The sequence below is a fragment of the Macrosteles quadrilineatus genome, unplaced genomic scaffold, assembly GCF_028750875.1.
Source record: "Macrosteles quadrilineatus isolate MER2022 unplaced genomic scaffold, UCM_ALF_1.0 Scaffold_8__2_contigs__length_117827958, whole genome shotgun sequence".
Lineage (NCBI taxonomy): Eukaryota > Metazoa > Arthropoda > Insecta > Hemiptera > Cicadellidae > Macrosteles > Macrosteles quadrilineatus.
In genome coordinates, this window is record NW_026542601.1 from 2,734,993 (window position 1) to 2,752,819 (window position 17,827).

The 17,827-nt window shown below is 29.7% G+C and overlaps 1 protein-coding gene across 3 annotated transcripts in view; it reads right to left on the reverse strand.

Annotated features, from left to right (window-relative positions):
- LOC129001606 (cubilin-like) overlaps window positions 1–17,827 on the reverse strand; it is an 85,625-nt gene that overhangs the window by 51,770 nt on the left and 16,028 nt on the right. For 2 of the 3 annotated variants that reach the window (XM_054428962.1, XM_054428964.1), the window contains exon 2: window positions 7,671–7,689. The exons of the other annotated variant lie outside the window; for it this stretch is intronic. The gene's annotated coding sequence lies outside the window, so the exon portion shown is untranslated. The remainder of the gene's footprint in view (window positions 1–7,670; window positions 7,690–17,827) is intronic. 3 annotated transcript variants of the gene reach the window in all.

A 17,827-nucleotide genomic window follows, 5' to 3' on the forward strand; every position in this document is an offset into this window, starting at 1 on the left:
GTAGCCTATACCAAAAATTGAAAATTTTAGGAGGTGGGAGTGGGAATGAAAACATTATTTCGTAAAAAAATGACCCTATGGACAACATTTTCATCAAAGTCAAGATCTTAGCAGTTAGTTCACTAACAGGCAAAATGCAAAAACTAAGTATATGGTACCATTCAGACATTTTAAAATATATCCACGAACTACGGTAAATTACAATTATTACAATAATTATTTTAATATTTGTCTCAAAGATGACATTCTTTCAATCTAACAAAACCTAAGCACTATTTCACTTTCACTAAAATAATTTGTTTGACTTGGAGCTTTAAATAGATTTTTTAACACCCAATTTATTTTGTTACCGTCTACATGAAAGCAAATGTATATGTAAATTTTTTTTGCAGTGGTTTAATATGGGATTAGTTTAATGAGTTTGTGCTAGTAATGTTTTCACATTATGCATTTTACTTAAAGCATAGTATTCAAGTGTATTTTTTACTAGTTTGCTAATATGTTTTTGTTATTTAATACATGGTGATATGGTAAAAATAACAATAACAATATAACATATATCAACAATATGTTTTACATATAAAACTAGTCAAATTTGTCTTTAAAATAAAAAGGACATTACCTTCCATCAGAAAATAAATTGGAAGAGGGGATACATATAAAAATAAAATAAGCGATTACAATTGTACATACGTAGTTTAAAATCATATTAATAATTTTTATTATATTAACGTTCGTAAAGTAGCACAAAAACTTAAGCACAGTTATTAAATCGAAATAAAAATGTTTGTAATAAACCACACCTTTTTATTTAAAGAATATTTTTATATCAAAACGAAAATGGTTTTCATGATAATGGTTATGTCTAAACAAATTTAATATGTATTAAACAACAAAAAACAATTAATACTATTGCGAACAACAACACAATATACACTGAGAGTCAAACTAGTATGTAATTATTAGTCAGTGGCCTGCAATAGATTATGCAGTGAACTGTAAGTGTTATATTGTCCATGATGTCGTCATATATTACAGCTTAAAGATATAAATCACATTGCAGCAGCTTGTGATATACGTGTTGTTGAATGCAGGCAATTACAGTACAAGAGGTAAATAATATTCCCTTCTCTTACTGTAAACAATTATAACCGATAGAAATTAACTTTGCAACCAAAAATAATCTTCTAGAACCATTAAGGTTTGTTGTATTTTGGCTATTATGATGTTAATGTTTTCATAAAATATCTTTTGTTTGTGTGGTATATTGTAAACTTCATCAATGAACACAATTTACGCAATAACTTTCTAAAACATTAAAAATTATAACAATATTTTATGGAAATAAATTCATATACTGATCACATTGTCTGTTAATTTTTAACCAGTAGAAGTCTGCCTTATGAACAATTGCAGGAAACTTCCACAAATTGGAATTCTTGAAGTTGCCTCGAATTATAGTAATTGGCCTTGCTCATTTCCTTGGTTAGGCCTACGTTTCCTTTAATATTTTATGGTATTTTGGTAGAATTGCAGGACAATATAACAAAATCGTTTTAGAGATTTGAGAATAGTAAGAAGTTCAGAAAATAAGTACATATTTAATTTTTTTATCAGTTAATAATCATTAATATTACTGTCCATAGTCGTACCCACATGTATTAAACTGTTACATTTATAAAATCAATAAAAAATCAGTTATCAATGATTAACATTACTGTCCCTGAACTGTTACATTTAAATCCAAGCTTGCTTAGCATTTTTAAAACAAACATAAAACCAGTGCCTGAAAAACATGAATAACAGATAAACAAAAGAATATAAAAGAAACACTCAAAAAGACAAAATATGAGCTTTAAAAACAGTTTGTTCTCTTTCGGCTTTTAGAACGATAAGACTTTTTCTAGATCGTTTTTTGTCCTGTAAACTCTGTCAGAAATAGGATAGTTGTTTACTGCAGTCTGTTTTTTTCCTTGGCCGGCCTCGCGCGCTTGTATATAACTTTGTAAACCTAAATGTTTCCGTATGTGTTTATGTGTGATGGAATATTTACGACGGCAAGTGCAGGAATATATGTTTGACAATTGATGACTGAAGAGAAATATTTGAAAATGGGATTTTAACCCCGAAACTATAGTCATCCATGTTAAATATAGAATTGGTGAACGACAGATTAGTAACCTCATTTTATTTCAATTAATCAATGGAGGCAAATTATGTATAAAATAAAGAGTTTACGGTTCTAACATTTTGATTTAAAAAAATAAATCTTATACTATAAAATATTACAAAGAAATGCTATGTAATAAGTCCAAAGTTACTATAACTTATATAGACAAGTTGAAATGTTAAGCGTAGCATTTAAACTTCCTAAGAGCACGAGTGAATTAGTCACCAAAAGGGAAAGTTAATATGAGTAACAATATCCAAGGAACAATATACCTACGAAAATACCTTTTAATTTGATCAACGTTTAGATTTAATTAAAATATTGATTTAATTACCTTTTTCCAAAGCTTATTTCATCCCAAACCTATAAAATGTAACCCTCAGCATTACCCATCTAACTTCTTGGCTGGATTCAGCCCTGACCAATCAGACATTTCCATTGTTTGGTCAAAGTATTAGCTAATCCGCCACCTTGAACACCATTTCTAGCTTGTCTATTATGATAAGAGTATATGAATTTAGACCTCTATTACAACTATTAAATTACAAGTTAAAATGTGTGAAATTAAACCGAATCTAAATGTTAAAGCAAGTGGAGTCCTTTAAAACAGTACCATAAAGACCATTTTTTTTTCATAAAGTGGATAAAAATCTTTCGATGTATTATCATTTCACTTTTACAAGTCTGGAACTGAAAAAGTTGAAAATGGCTTTACGTGTTTTACCTGCACTCGCAGTTTTTCAAGAGAATTAATTTTTGAGTGAATTAGTGGCAACTTCGTTTTCTAGAAATTAAGTATGAAAATGTTTACATATACATTGTTTAGGAAACATTGTTATTTTATTTGAGGTAGCTGTATCACTATTTGGTTTGTTATTAGTTTTGTTTTGCATTTTTATTATTTTATATCGGTAAATTAATTTATTACATTTTTTTTCACTGTTAAACAATAATTATAATTACTAAAACACGGAATTTGAGGGGAAAATTTTAGGTAGCCTTTTAGTTATTATAGTTTGACATATCCATTACCATGTGTACATTGCTAACACACATCAAAATTTCCCTAAATGCAACCGTTTTTTAGAATGTTGTGTTCAATAAAAAAATAATTAATTGTTACAAACTACAGCGAATATATTTGCACATATATAACAACCAAAGATAAGCAATGCACTTCGAACTATGATTTTCCCTAAGCACGCATGACAAAAATTATTGAATTAAGAAGAAACAACATAATGATTAAACACAAGTTTATTATTCAATATGTTAGTTGGACGATGAGCATTATTTAAACATTTACAAAGCCAAAACTATGGTGACATGTGTTTATGCAAATATTGAACAACTCGTTGAAATCATCGTTAAACGGGAATTGTTTATAAAGCACCTAATTTAGCTTTAAAAGTATTTAAAAAATCTTTGCAAAACATCCACCCGGCTACAAGTGAATAGCCAAATCCAACTCCATAAAAATCATCGAACCTCGAATCGTATTTCCATGTTTATGGAGATTGTTATAGCTTCTGGGTTAAGACAGAATTATATTTGGGTCCTGAATATAACCCTAAAGCCGTGTATCCTTATCACATAAGGATATAGCAATCATATTTTTAGTAATGTATTGTGAAATATTTCTGTAAATAGCTTAAGGATCGTAATTTATTTGTATCATTAAAACTAATTTCTAAAAACTTTATATAATTAATCTTACATTTTATGTAATTTTATACTTTTATATCTAAAAATGTTGATTTAATCTTGCTAAAATGTAATGTAAATTAAATTACAAGAAATGCAATAACATGTAGCCAATATAAACATGCCTAATAATACAATTAGTACGGTCAACAAAAACTTCATTTGACTATGTCATGATAAAATTAATAACGTTTTTTGTAAATTGACGATTCATTTTTACAGTTTAATTTTGACTTTGGTATTACAGCACACCTCTTAAGCCCATGTGAGGGGAGATCATAGCTGTTGTGACCCACACTCACATTTCGAAAGTCAATCCAAGGTTTAAAACACAAATCTAAAGTGCTTTTACGTGTAGCTCATATGAACTTTCACTTTTGGTGACTAATTCACTCTGGTAGGTCGAATGAGCTTTAAGTGCTCTTAGAAAGTTTAATGCTACGATAAACATTTCAACTTGTCTATATAAGTGAGTTAGATCACTTTGGACCTAATATTAAATAGCATTTCTTTGTAATATTTTGTAGTGTACAATTTACTTTTTGAATCAATCTTTTTAACCCTTTTTTGTATTTAGTCGCCTATTAGCTTTATAAATTACATTTTCCCTAATACTACATAGCTATTGCAGTACACAACGTTTATCGTGATTCGTCATTTAAATTTTAAAATGGCAGTAACAAAAGCCACCATGGAAGCTTAAACATCATTTATACATTCTGCCTATACATTTTTTTACGTACTTCGACTATGACAACAATAACCAATTAATTTTCATTTTTTACTTGATCATCTGAAATCCGTGATTGCATAGTTATCCATGAGGTGTAGTGTTATTGGGAATTTATTTTAAATAAGACACAACATGGCGTTTCCCCAATCTTGAGTAGCTTAGTCTACAGGTTTCCTGGCATGTATAAATATAAAAAACTCAAATCTTACAAAAAAGGTTGTAAGTAAAAATAAATCGGTTTTGTAAATTAAAATAAATACGTGCTATATATTTGTCGAGTCATTAAAAATTGGTTTTGTAATAAAAAAAAGTATTTTTTATATCAGTGGTTTTAAACTATGTATTTTGTTGTGAGAAGAAGTTATTTGTTGTTATATAACTCAACTATTGACAATAAGTTGATAGCAAATACTAAGCTTTTAATTTAATTCAATTGATAGTAAATTGGGACCTTTTTGCCTTTGTAAAGACAATACAATATCCAATTTCATATCAAAACCGTAATCAAATTACAATAGAGACCGAATGGCCGGGTTCAAGCCTTTATGATAACGGATATTCGATTGTGTATGAATTCTCTATAACTGTATCCATTGATTGTATTGGTATTGGATTTGGTATTTCTCTCAAAAGTGGTTTCTATTAAAATGTTATGTTATTACTATGCCTGTGACAATGTTTTATTAATTCGTCTAAATAATCGAATAAATGAACGATTATAAAGTTTAATGAAAGGTCGAAAAAGTTATAGAAAAAAAACATTTAAAAAAAGGAAAATTGGTTCCAATTAGTTAACAAATCATATGTGATGAGATAAAATTGATAATAGGAAACATTTTAGTAAAAAATGTATAATTAAAAGCAAAATATATTGAATGCATTATATAAACACGGCGTTACATGAATAGCCTATATAACACATTATTTCGCATAAAATGTGAAATCTATGGTTTTTAATTTCATTGGCTACTTGTAGTCCACAATACTAAGTCATTATGGCATTTTATATTTTTATTTTTACTGTCGAGTGATGGAATACTGACTTATCTTTACCACTAGTATCAGTCGTTTAATTGATGAGAAAAGTGTTTAAACAGATGTTAATGACGTGTTTAGGAATCTTAATATCAATATCAACACTAATGTATAAGACCATGATATTCTAAATATATCACTTGTCTAATTAAAACCAAAATAGCTTTATCGAGTAATAAATGTAAGTATCATTACATTTTACTGTCAAGACGAAATCTCCATGGTACCAGTTACATTCGTTTTATGTATATATATATATATATAAAATACCTTGGTATATTTACAAATATCCCATAGGAAATTTATAAATTTATTGATAACAACAGAGTTGTTTTGTTTAAAGGTTTAATTGTGGATATTTCCCATCGAGATGGTAAAAAACAAAATAAAACATTTTTTTTGTTTTTTACCATCGTGATGGAAATTATCCGCAATAAACCTTTGAACAACATTAACTCACCATGTCCAACAATGAACTTTAAACAAAGAGTTGTTTTGGAGATTAGTAAAATCCTAGAACAAATAACCGATTACTTTCATGGAATAGGAAAAAATATATAGTCATTCTCTTCATTTCTCCTTAATTAACAACCAAAACAATATACCTATCCTATCCTATCTTAATAGTATCCAAGTAAAAAATGAAAATGAATTGGTTTTATATCAAAAGACATTATTGTTGTCATAGTCGAAGTACATAAAACAATGTATAGGCAGAATGTATAAATGATGTTTAAGCTTCTGTGGTGGCTTTTGTTACTGCCATTTTAAAATTTAAATGACGAATCACGATAAACGATGTTTACTGCAATAGCTATATAGTATTAGGGAAAATGTAATTTATAAAGCTAATAGGCGACTAAAAATACAAAAAACGTAAGTATCACATATCTATCGACCACGTACTTGAATGAATGGAATTATAACGAGAAACTTCCCGGAAAGTATTAGTTCTCAGATAATCTGCCCTAAGATCACGTACCTTATTAAAGGGTTCTATACAATGAAATAAAATTATTGAATATACATAAAATTTATAAAATTTATAGTGTATGGGTACATTAGTTTTCATAATCTTTTGTTAACATTTCTTTAGAGTTATAACCTCTGCATTGATCCTTATAACAGGTTTTCTATGTTTAAATTTCCATTAAACTATTAAATTTAATTCTTCTACACATTTGTTTGTAAATATATTTAAAAAAATCTGTAATATCAAGTTGTACTACAATAACCATTTGAACCATTTAGCATCTTTAGGAAATATGTAACAGTTTTGACATTAGATTAAAATAAGTAAATTATTGTTTTCTGTTTCCTCGAATCACTGGCAAAACAACTAGTTAAAGATAAAGTCTCATTACTACAATATTGTTTTTCCGTTATCACACAAAAAAAAAAAAAAAATACAATACCAAACATGCCAAATCATTTAGATAGCTTATAGATTTTAAAATAATAAAAAAATCAAGAATCCTACACGATTTTCTAGTATTGTATCCACCTTACACCTTCTTGTTCAGATAATTAGCCCAAGGATTGACTGCTGAATCAGTCGCCTCCAGTGTCTCCTATTACCAGCTCTATTTTAATTGTCTATATTTCAATTGCGTAGTCTCATCAAGACCTGTAAACTGATGTGAAAGTAGACTAAGGACATTTTGAGTTATTCCCCATCCCAACTAGCCTACCCTTTAGAAAGATTGATTTAAAATTAACCATCATTATTGTAGCCCCTCATTGATATGAAGAAGGTTGTCACAAACCGATTTCAAATATCTCAAATAGTAAAAAGTTAAGGGTAGGGGGTGCAAGTTATTTGTTTTTAGCCACCCTGTATGTTAACAGTTAACAGTAAGCATTTTAGTACACTTTTGTCACGACGGTCCTTATCAACTTGTAAAGATAAAAAACCTAGCTCTAGTTCTGTTTCCCTATTAGACGGTGAAGCTTAACTTATTAAATAATATAAAATATTTTAGAACTAGAGTTAAACTAAAGGTAAAGTACAAGTATTAATATACTTACATTTAGATCCCTCACACACCTAAAACAAAAATAACATTATATAAGTCATAGTTATAATTTAAACAGACTAAGTTATGTATTATAAAGTTATGTATATAAGTTATGTATTTACGCTTAAGTTATGTATTTCCCAAGCTTTAAATTCTTCCTGGTCTTCCTGGAAAAGTTTGTATTTTTATGTAGGTGTTTGTAAAATGTGTAAGAAGTTTTCTTCGTTCTGATGGAAGTAAATAGAGAAATAGAGTCAAAAGTCTATGGTTTGAAAAAATATAACGTATAAATATATTATATATAAATATATAAAACAAATAATTTATAAAAACTATTTTGAACTAATAAGTAGGCAAATCGTTTTACATAAAAGAAAGTTCTTCTCAAATAAATCATTTAAGACGAAAGATGCTTATGGCATCAGCATAGATTTAAGTGCTCTTATAGGCTTAACTAATTATAATCATTGAGTTATCCGTTTGGGGCGAATTAGTTTACCCTTTAACACTTTTCCTCTAAAAAAAATTAATCCTTCAGAACGCTTTTAATGGAAATCGTATTTAGATTAGTTTTTTCGTGTTTCTACGCCAGTGGATTTTTTTAAGTTTTGAAAGAGAAAGGTCCAAACCCTTGTCTTGTTACTATCTAACGTCGATCTTTTTGTTAGATAGCGTCATTAATTCATAGCCCAATGACGAATTACATCTGGCTCTGGAAACGATATCACATGGATTCGAACTAGCGACCTACAGATTTGAAGGCAATCACTATAACCACTCGGCTACCCAGACAATTCCAACTTAGGTTTTAAGTTTTTTCTTGAGTTTTTAGTAGACTTACTTTGACTAATAATGTAAGTCAACAGTTTAATTATTTAAGTAGTTAACAGGGCAAACAATAAAACGAATCGTTGAATTTATGAGATATAAAATCTATAAAAAAATTTATAAGAAAATTAACGGTCTTGAAATGATTAGTTCTCTAAAGATTTATTTATCAGTTCACATAGTTTGGAATCATGGTCCAGATTTTTCACATATAAATGCTCGGAGAAATATTCTATCAAAGTTACTCAATTCATGTAAGTCACAGATGGTAAAAGGGTTTATTTCCTTTTATTGGTAAGATTCCGAGAGAACTTTCAATATAATAAAGGAAAGACAGTTCTAGATATTTGTTCCTTTGATGGCTCTGTTATCTTGGCCCTCTTTTGAATCCAATAAACGTTTTACAACTTAATCGAAGGGTTTTAGGAACAAGAAAACAATTCAATAACAGATAATATTGATTGTGTCAACACATTTATTCCGATGGATTAACTGATATTAAAACATAAATTAGTAGGCAATATGATAAAATTAACCATTATAGGAAGAAAGCTCTAAGTTCAATGTTGTTACGTGTAATAGTAATTTTTTGTACATTTCCAAACAAATATCCAAAAGAAAACCCAAATCAGATTTTTTATGTATAAAAACAGTTCACGTTTGGGTTTTTGAGGGTCCAAATAATTTGTGATTGTTCTGTTCTGTGTTAATTTTACACCAGTAACTCATGAGAATGCTCAACTTGTAACACTTACAGTTACTTAGTACTGTGAGAAATTATCAATAAAGGCGTTACCTATTGTAAAAAAATATGAAAATTGATAGTTTATTGTTTGTGTTACTGTAATTATTTTAATGAATATTGCTCTCACTTACATATACATATCATGAGTTATATTTCATTAAAAAACATGACCTTTTAGAATGGGACAGTAAGCATGATTTAGGAAGAATATGCTTCGATGATTTATCTTACCCTGAGCCAAAAATGGAAGTTGCATCTTTGAGTGAAATATTTTCCATAACAAATGTTTAATGGACTATGATTTTTTATTACAATATCATACATAAAAAAGTAACATTCTTTCAAAATATAAACAAGATTTAAAACAAAAGATATTCAAATCAATCTTTAACACAAGTTGTGATCGGAAAATGTGAAAGAAATGTACATAATGAAGGTAAGTTATACTGGTTTATGTACGAATAGTGACCATAGTTAGTAACTTACGTATCGACGAAATAGAAATAAACTTATTACTAATGTATCGGTAACAAAAATTACGTTTAGATTTTTTTCACTGATGATTTTACATATACATAAAATACCTACTTAAGCCTAAACAACATAGGTTTTAAAAGAAAGAATAAATATTCTGCAATTTCAATAATATTCTACATAGGAAATAACGATATTGTTATAAAGGAAAGCTTAAAACGACGAAAACCACGGGCGGTTTTTATAGCATTGGATATCGGATATCAATTTACATGCATGTTCGAGTCCCTTCTACCTGCCGAACATTTGTAGGGAACGTATGTCGTGTGTGCAAATGTATTAGAATGAAACAAAAGAGATGTTTTAAATATCCTTTTACAATATGCATGATGTATAAACATTTCCAGTTAAACTTTGTGAAAATTGTTCCTAGGTCGATTCTATAAGAGAAGATCGTATAGAAAATAGGTCTTAAATGATTGGTTTTCTTTCTGGCAGTGTGTAATTATTTCCAAATTGTTTATACAGGGTTGTCTTGTGAGGACAAAGCCAAACTTCGGAAAATAGTTCTACAGTTAAAAAAAATTAAAATCAAGTATGGCATTTTATTTAAGATTGCTTCGTTAACCGGATATCGCCATTTAATATTCTTAACGAAAAGGTTTTTATCTTAATTTATTACCAATAATTACGAATCTTCGTATGTATGTCAAGGTAAAACAGACCTACGTTAAAAATAATCTAATGAAAAATTTGAAAATGGAGGCCATTTTAATTTTTTGATTGAAATTGCAAAAAAATGGCTAATTTTATGAAAATATGTCTAGAACTTTTTTATTTTGCACTTAAAGGGTATAAAAATTTGAAAACAATGTACATATTACATTTTTAAATTGTAAAAACTTTAAATAGCGTTCGTTTAAATTGCTCCATTAATATATTAGTTAAGGTGCGATGAAAAAATTAAATAGCAGAAATAACTAGGATATTTACTTTTCTATAGGACCCTGAGAATATATTTTATGATGTATTAACATGCAATTAATTTATATTGAATCTTTCTTAAATGTATTGTAATTTAACCTAATTTATTGTGCATTACTTATCTAATAAAGTTTGAAGATGGAATAGTTTAATAATTTCCTTGTTGGTTAATTAATTCATAATTAGATAGTTTCCGCTCCAGTAGAACTCTTCTACTTCCACTCATCATAAGTTAGTTAGTATAAGTTACTTCACGTTTTTAGTATTGCAGGAAATTCTTATAAAATATATTGTAAGCTTTGTTTTTTTTTATTATATTCTCGATTTGTATTTGTACCATTCTCGTTACGTTTCTTGCTTGCTACAGTAAAACATTTAACTTAAACTAGGTGGCGTTCGCAGAGGCATCCACAAAATTGAGCGGAGTCATCAAGGGTTTATATTATATTGTTTTGGTCATACTGCAGTAATACCAGTCGTTTTTAATGCATGCGTTGCGGGTCTAAAGTAGCATTTTTACTCTTTAGGAAGTAAAACAAGTTTTTATCCTCTGTGGAGTAAAACTAGTTTTTATCCTCTATTGAGTAAAAATCAGCTGTTGTCAACTCAGTTGTAAATTTATATTATAAACGATTGCATGTATCAAAATATGTATCGATTCGTGCTTCGAAATTATTTTAACCTACAGTCTACAGTCTCTTCCAATATCGTTTTAGCATTGCAGATACATTAATCCATTACCACACTCAACACGCTCACCTATACTACTTCCTTCACCACCCCCTACGCCGTGGGCCTATTTCCCTCTCTTCCCATAGCATTTCAGGATTGCAGATACATTAATGTACTAACCAAAGACAGTTCCCACACTCTGCACGGCAAGCCTTACTACTTCCTTCACCATTTCCTACGTCATAGACTTGTTTCCTCCCCTTCTCATAGCATTTTTGGATTAAAGATACATCAATCTAACTGCCACAGACGGTTTTCACACTATGCTTATACTTTACTACTTTCTAAGCCTTTTCCTACATCGTGGACCTGTTTTCATCATTTTCCATAGCAATTTAGTATTTTAGAAACGTTAATCTAATTTCCACAAACATTCCCCACACTCCGCACTGCTAGCCTTTACTACTTCTTTCACCATTTTCTATGTCGTGGGGATGCTTCCATCCCTCCTCATAGCATTTCAGCATTGCAGATACATTAATCTAACTGCCACAAACGGTTTCCAGTTCCCACACTCCACACTGCTCACCTTACTAATTCCTTCACCACTTCATACGTCTCGGACCTTTTCTCTCCCTTTCCATAGCATTTTAGGATTGCAGATCCCTTAATATAATCGTCATAAACAGTTCCCACACTCCACACTGCTCACCTTACTACTTCCTTCACAACTTCCTACGTGACGGACCTGTTTACCTCCCTTCCCATAGCATTTTAGGGTTACAGATACCTTGATCTAATCGTCTTAAACAGTTCCCACACTCTGGACAGCTTGCCTTGATTACTTCCTTCACCACTTCCTACATCGTGGACCTGTTTTCCTCCCTTCCCACAGCATTTTATGATTGCAGATACCTTAATCTAATCGTCATAAACAATTCTCACACTCCGGACAGCTCGCCTTGACTACTTCCCCCATCACTTCCTACTTCGCGGGCCCGTTTTCCGCCCTTCCAATAGCATTTTATGATTGCAGATAACTTAATCTAATGGTCATAAACAGTTCCCACACTCCGGACTGCTCGCATTTACCACTTCCTTCACCACTTCCTACGTCACGGAACTGTTTACCTCCCTACCCATAGCATTTTATGATTGCAGATACCTTAATCTAATCGTCATAAACAGTTCCAACACTCCGGACTGCTCACCTTTACTACTTCCTTCGCCACTTCCTACGCCACGGACCTGTTTCCCTCCCTTTCCATAGCATTTTATGATTGCAGATACCTTAATCTAATCGTCATAAACAGTTCCCACATTCCGGACAGCTTGCCTTAACTACTACTTCCTTCACCACTTCCTACGTGACGGAACTGTTTCCCTCCCTTCCCATAGCATCATAGGATTGCAAATACCTTAATATAATGGTAATAAGCAGTTCCCACACTCCGGACAGCTTGCTTTGCTTACTTCCTTCATCACTTCCTACGTCGCGGACCCGTTTTCCTCCCTTCCCTTATAATGTTTGGAATGCAGATACCTAAATCTAATCGTCATAAACAGTTTGCAAACTTCTCACCTTTAGTACTTCCTTCACCACTTTCTACGTCACGGACCCGTTTTCCTCCCTTCCCATAGAATTTGAGGAATGCAGATACCTAAATCTAATCGTCATAAACAGTTTCTACACTCCAGACTGTTCACCTTTAGTACTTCCTTTCCTACGTCACGGACCTCAAGCTAGTGTTGTGATTATTTTTAGGATTCATACCGTTTCTGTTCTAATATCTGTGGAATAATGCTACTGCATTTAAAAGTCAACAGCTGATCATATGTCTTTGTTTATGTGTCAAATACTGCTTCCATAAGGATTACATTGAAACTTTGAGACCCAGTGGGGCGGATTCCTGAGAGTTATTTTTAACGCCATATAGATGTTGGCACTCACCGATATGGTCTTTATCACCATCCAAAATTTGAAAACGATTGATTCATCCGTCTAGGAGGAGTTTGCGTATTACGAAATGCATAAAAGTCGACGTATAAGAGCTTCGCTCGCTTCGCTCGCTCCGCTCAATTACAAAACATTAATATTCTCGAAGCTTGTAAAATAACAAATATTTACTGAAAACGTTCTAGTAAATACATTTGTAAATCACTTTACACTTGTTCTTTGTTTAAAGATCATTTATCAAAGTCATTAGTTTAAGTCAGAATCATTTGGTTCACTGAACATTTCATTTGCTAATGGATGCTGGGATATAAACAGAGATGTAAATGATTTTTTTTATTTTAGGGTATTACATTTTTTTTTTCTAAAATGAAAAATTGTATATATAGCCTATATTTATGTATAAATACAGGATGTCCCATTAGTAAATACATAAAACTTAAGAATACGTCGAAATAAAATCAAAATCAAGATAACATCTTTCAAAAAATATGTTGTTACCGTTACATCCGCTTCAGTCATAATCTGTTTCAGAAAAAATCATAAAACAAATGTTTTGGTTTTGAAGTGGCAGCCATTTAAATTTTAAATCTAAAATTAATTTTTTTTACTAAGCCAGGAAAATTTTTATTTCACATTAAACATTATCTATTAAGCCACACAAAGATCAAAAATATTGAATCACTTATCACTTAGAAGTCACAACTATTAAATAATTATATAAATTTTATAGGTGCAAATTGATTTAAACATGTGCCCGTGTAGTGTACACTAAAAATCTTTATTTCTCAGCTATATAATTCGACATTTTTAAACTTGGTGTTGTTTGATAGATAATTTATTTATGCCAAATAACAAGTTTCTTGGCATTTGTCATAAAATCATAACCCTTTTGTAATGTAAGTTATAAAACTAAAACGGCTGCCAGGCCATTAAAAAGAGTTTTTTTTTTATTAATCTGAAACGGTGAGTTGATAAAATGGTATAATAATCACCACAAAGATTTATTAAATAGCTTTAAATATATATATTTCAAACACGAAAAACTAAATGGTGGATATCTGTTCAACAATAGTCACATGGTAAAACACCAATAACTATTAACAGGATCCAAGATCGGGCCTCTATTAAGGTTTTTAAATGTAAAACAACCATAGGCCCTCATGGCAAAAAGTAATACATATATATTATTTATGTCACTACGCCAAAACTGCTTAATTTATTGCATAAATATATCCATTTTACCTATACAGATTTAAGTAACGAGCTATGCAGTATCTTGAGAAATATCTAGAGTGTTATAAGTACTGTCACACTTCAAGTTGCTGTCATGGATGAAGTAACGGTTCTACCGTCTCATTAAAACGAAACTTTTAGATTCAAAATTCTGCAAGTTAAATGAAATCTTGAACTAGTAATTAAACATTGCCATAATATTACATTAACTTATATTAGGCTGATAATATGAAATAGGTATTACACTATGATTTATTTACAATTAGCAACACCACTAATATTAGGAATACGAAGATAAAATTCTATTTTTGTACAAAAGTTGGATCACTTAAAATATATTTAGGTATATAAAAACAAGTAACAAATTTCTTAAAAATATATAAATATTATTTATACTACTTCCTACTAATATTTTAGAACATTAGATGTTTGATGAAAGTCAAAATTTTTAAAATTACAAATATAAATAAAATTGTAATTTTTCAGTATATTAGTTAAAATTTAAATGTGTTACCATTGAAAGTGAAAGAAATATATTAATTCTTTCCTTGTTTATTTCTTTCTTGTTTTCCATTAGCAAATGAACAGTTCAGTGAGCCGACTAATGTAACAGAGATAAATGTTTTAGCAACTACTGAAAGAGGAAAATGTTATATCAGTGATAAATAATACCGTCGACAAATTAACCTATAAAATGTTCCTCAATATACAATGTGATTAGTACTTTATTTAAATTTATCGTAATATTACAATAGTAATGTAAAAAAATGTATTTATCCATAATTTTTAATGGTTTGATGAGATGAATTTATACTTTTTTTATGCTCAAACTCTTAATTTTTTTAAAAACAAAAATAAAAAATATTTTCAGTCTCTTCATAAATGAAACTATAAATATTAGTCAGACTCGCTTTGCTTACAATAATCTATTTATTTAGATTTTGTTGTAGCCCAAGTATTTGTTCGTATGATTACAGAAATTAAACCTATCTAAAAAAAAATCATCATCTCATTATCTCGTAAGAAAATGGCATAAAATTTAAATTAATAAAAAAAATATATCTTAAGCAGTATGACAGCCGAGGTAAACAAAAATAAGGGTCGCTAAGCAGAGAAGAGTTACTTTTTCTACTAAAGGCTATATCGAAGTATTTTGTCTTGAAGTCATCCAATTCGTGTAGGTCACAGTGAGCAAAGGGATTTCATTCTGTCTGTAACAGGTAGGATTCAGAAGGTATTTACGATATAATAAAGGATAGATCCTTCCGGATATTTGTTCCTATGAGCCTTCTTTGCAAACAAATGTAAGATTACCTCCTATATTGCCTTTAGGCGTATGCACTTATACAATATAATGTAGATGGATGGAAACGAAATAAAAGCAAACTATTTATATACTGCTTTAATTTTGAATTCCCCTGCTTCATCAAACCTGCATACTAAGCACGGAGGTTCGGATTCCACTATAAACTGTAGGTCCCTTAGTTGCCATTAGCTGTATGGGCTATTAATTAACAGCTGTGTCTAAGAAATAATTCGGCCTTAGTCACTAACAAGACTACAAGATCACACCACTCATCCTACACTCATCTCAATCCATACTTGGCTTAAAATACCTACTTTGTATGGTCACCATTTCATTGAAAAGTACTAAAATATTAAAGTAGTTTGGTTAACTACTTGTAGGAAGTTAATAAAGAGTGGTCTTTATTAAAATATCATATAAAAAATTAGATTAGAATGTGCAATTCACTTGGTTGCATTAAAATATATCCATAAACAATGAACTACGACATTTTACATATTATCCGTTACAATAAAATACAAATGTTTAATTTATAGTTTTTGAGATCTTACCTTTTTGGTTAGTAGAATATTTGTTTAAAATAGAGAGTACACGTATAATTTAAGCTAGATACAATCATTTTAATTTAGAAATACCGACCTTGAAAATAGACTAAAGAGTTTATGTAAAATTAAAAAGCGATAAAATAATAAACCTCCACCAATACAATTCCTAGATACACAAATTATATTTTTAATAATTAAAAGTATTACAAACAAACTTTTTCACTAAAATAAACATAAATGTTGTACAAAAAGACAAAATACAACATTTTGTTAACAATGTGTAACGAGGAAAAAACTCGAAAACTATAGCTTGTCAAGATCCAAAGACTCTCTGGTTCTACTATGTTGGTTTAGAGAAATATTTCTGAATAACAATTATTAAAATATTAGCATACAAAATAATTTATTCATACAAAATAATTTATTTTGCAATCATCAATCATTAGTTATGCATCAATTTAATTGAACGTAAGTTTGTATGTAGCATTTGAGTAAATAAATCAATTGTAAACCAATAAGATTATTTATTTTCATTTGAAAACAGCTAATGGACTGGATGAATTGATTTTTAATTGTCCTACGAATTACCAGCGATAACGATATTAGATCTAATTGGAGATAATAATTAAATGAAAAGGGTACAACTCTGTTTTGTTCTAAACCATTAGAAGATTGAACAGTTCTACGGACCGAGTTCCTCAGACTTTGATAAATGCTCTTAATCCCAGGAAATGGAACATCCTTTATCAATTTATAAAGCAGCATTATCTCCATCATTTATGAAAACATGTAATAATTTAATTTTCTACTTCAAAGCTTGAATTTAATTACAATTAAGTTATAAAGTAGTAAGTTATTAAGTTATTATTTTAGATTGTATTAGTCATAAAATCACGTTAACTTTTTCAATAAGGAAAAAACGTTATTTACGTTATATACGTTATTATTAACGGAAATGTTTAAATAAGGATCCTCCTTATTTATTTAACAAGCTATCTACTAATTTAAACTTCATTGTGCTTGTCTTGCTTTCTTGTAATATTTACATAAAGTTTTATGACATTTTAATTAGTTGTTTTTTGAAAAATGTAACTCTGTAAGCAGCAAATATTTCTTCTTAATATCCTCAGTACACAGATTCAATTTTTTCAAAAGTAGATTTAATTGACCTTAATTGAGTCATGAAACACAACATGACCTTTTATATCCGTATCATTCAATAGGTAATACTTTGAACATTAAATTAAGTCACTTGAGTTAAATGTGCATATCCAAACTTATTAAGCAATCAGATTAGTTAAGCAATGTGTTGTATTTAAATTAACAATAAAACAAGTACAATGCTTCGGCAATATAATACCACGTTAGAAGGCTGTGTCTCTTAAAATAATTTGTTTGTTTTTGCACTCTAAATAAAAAGTTG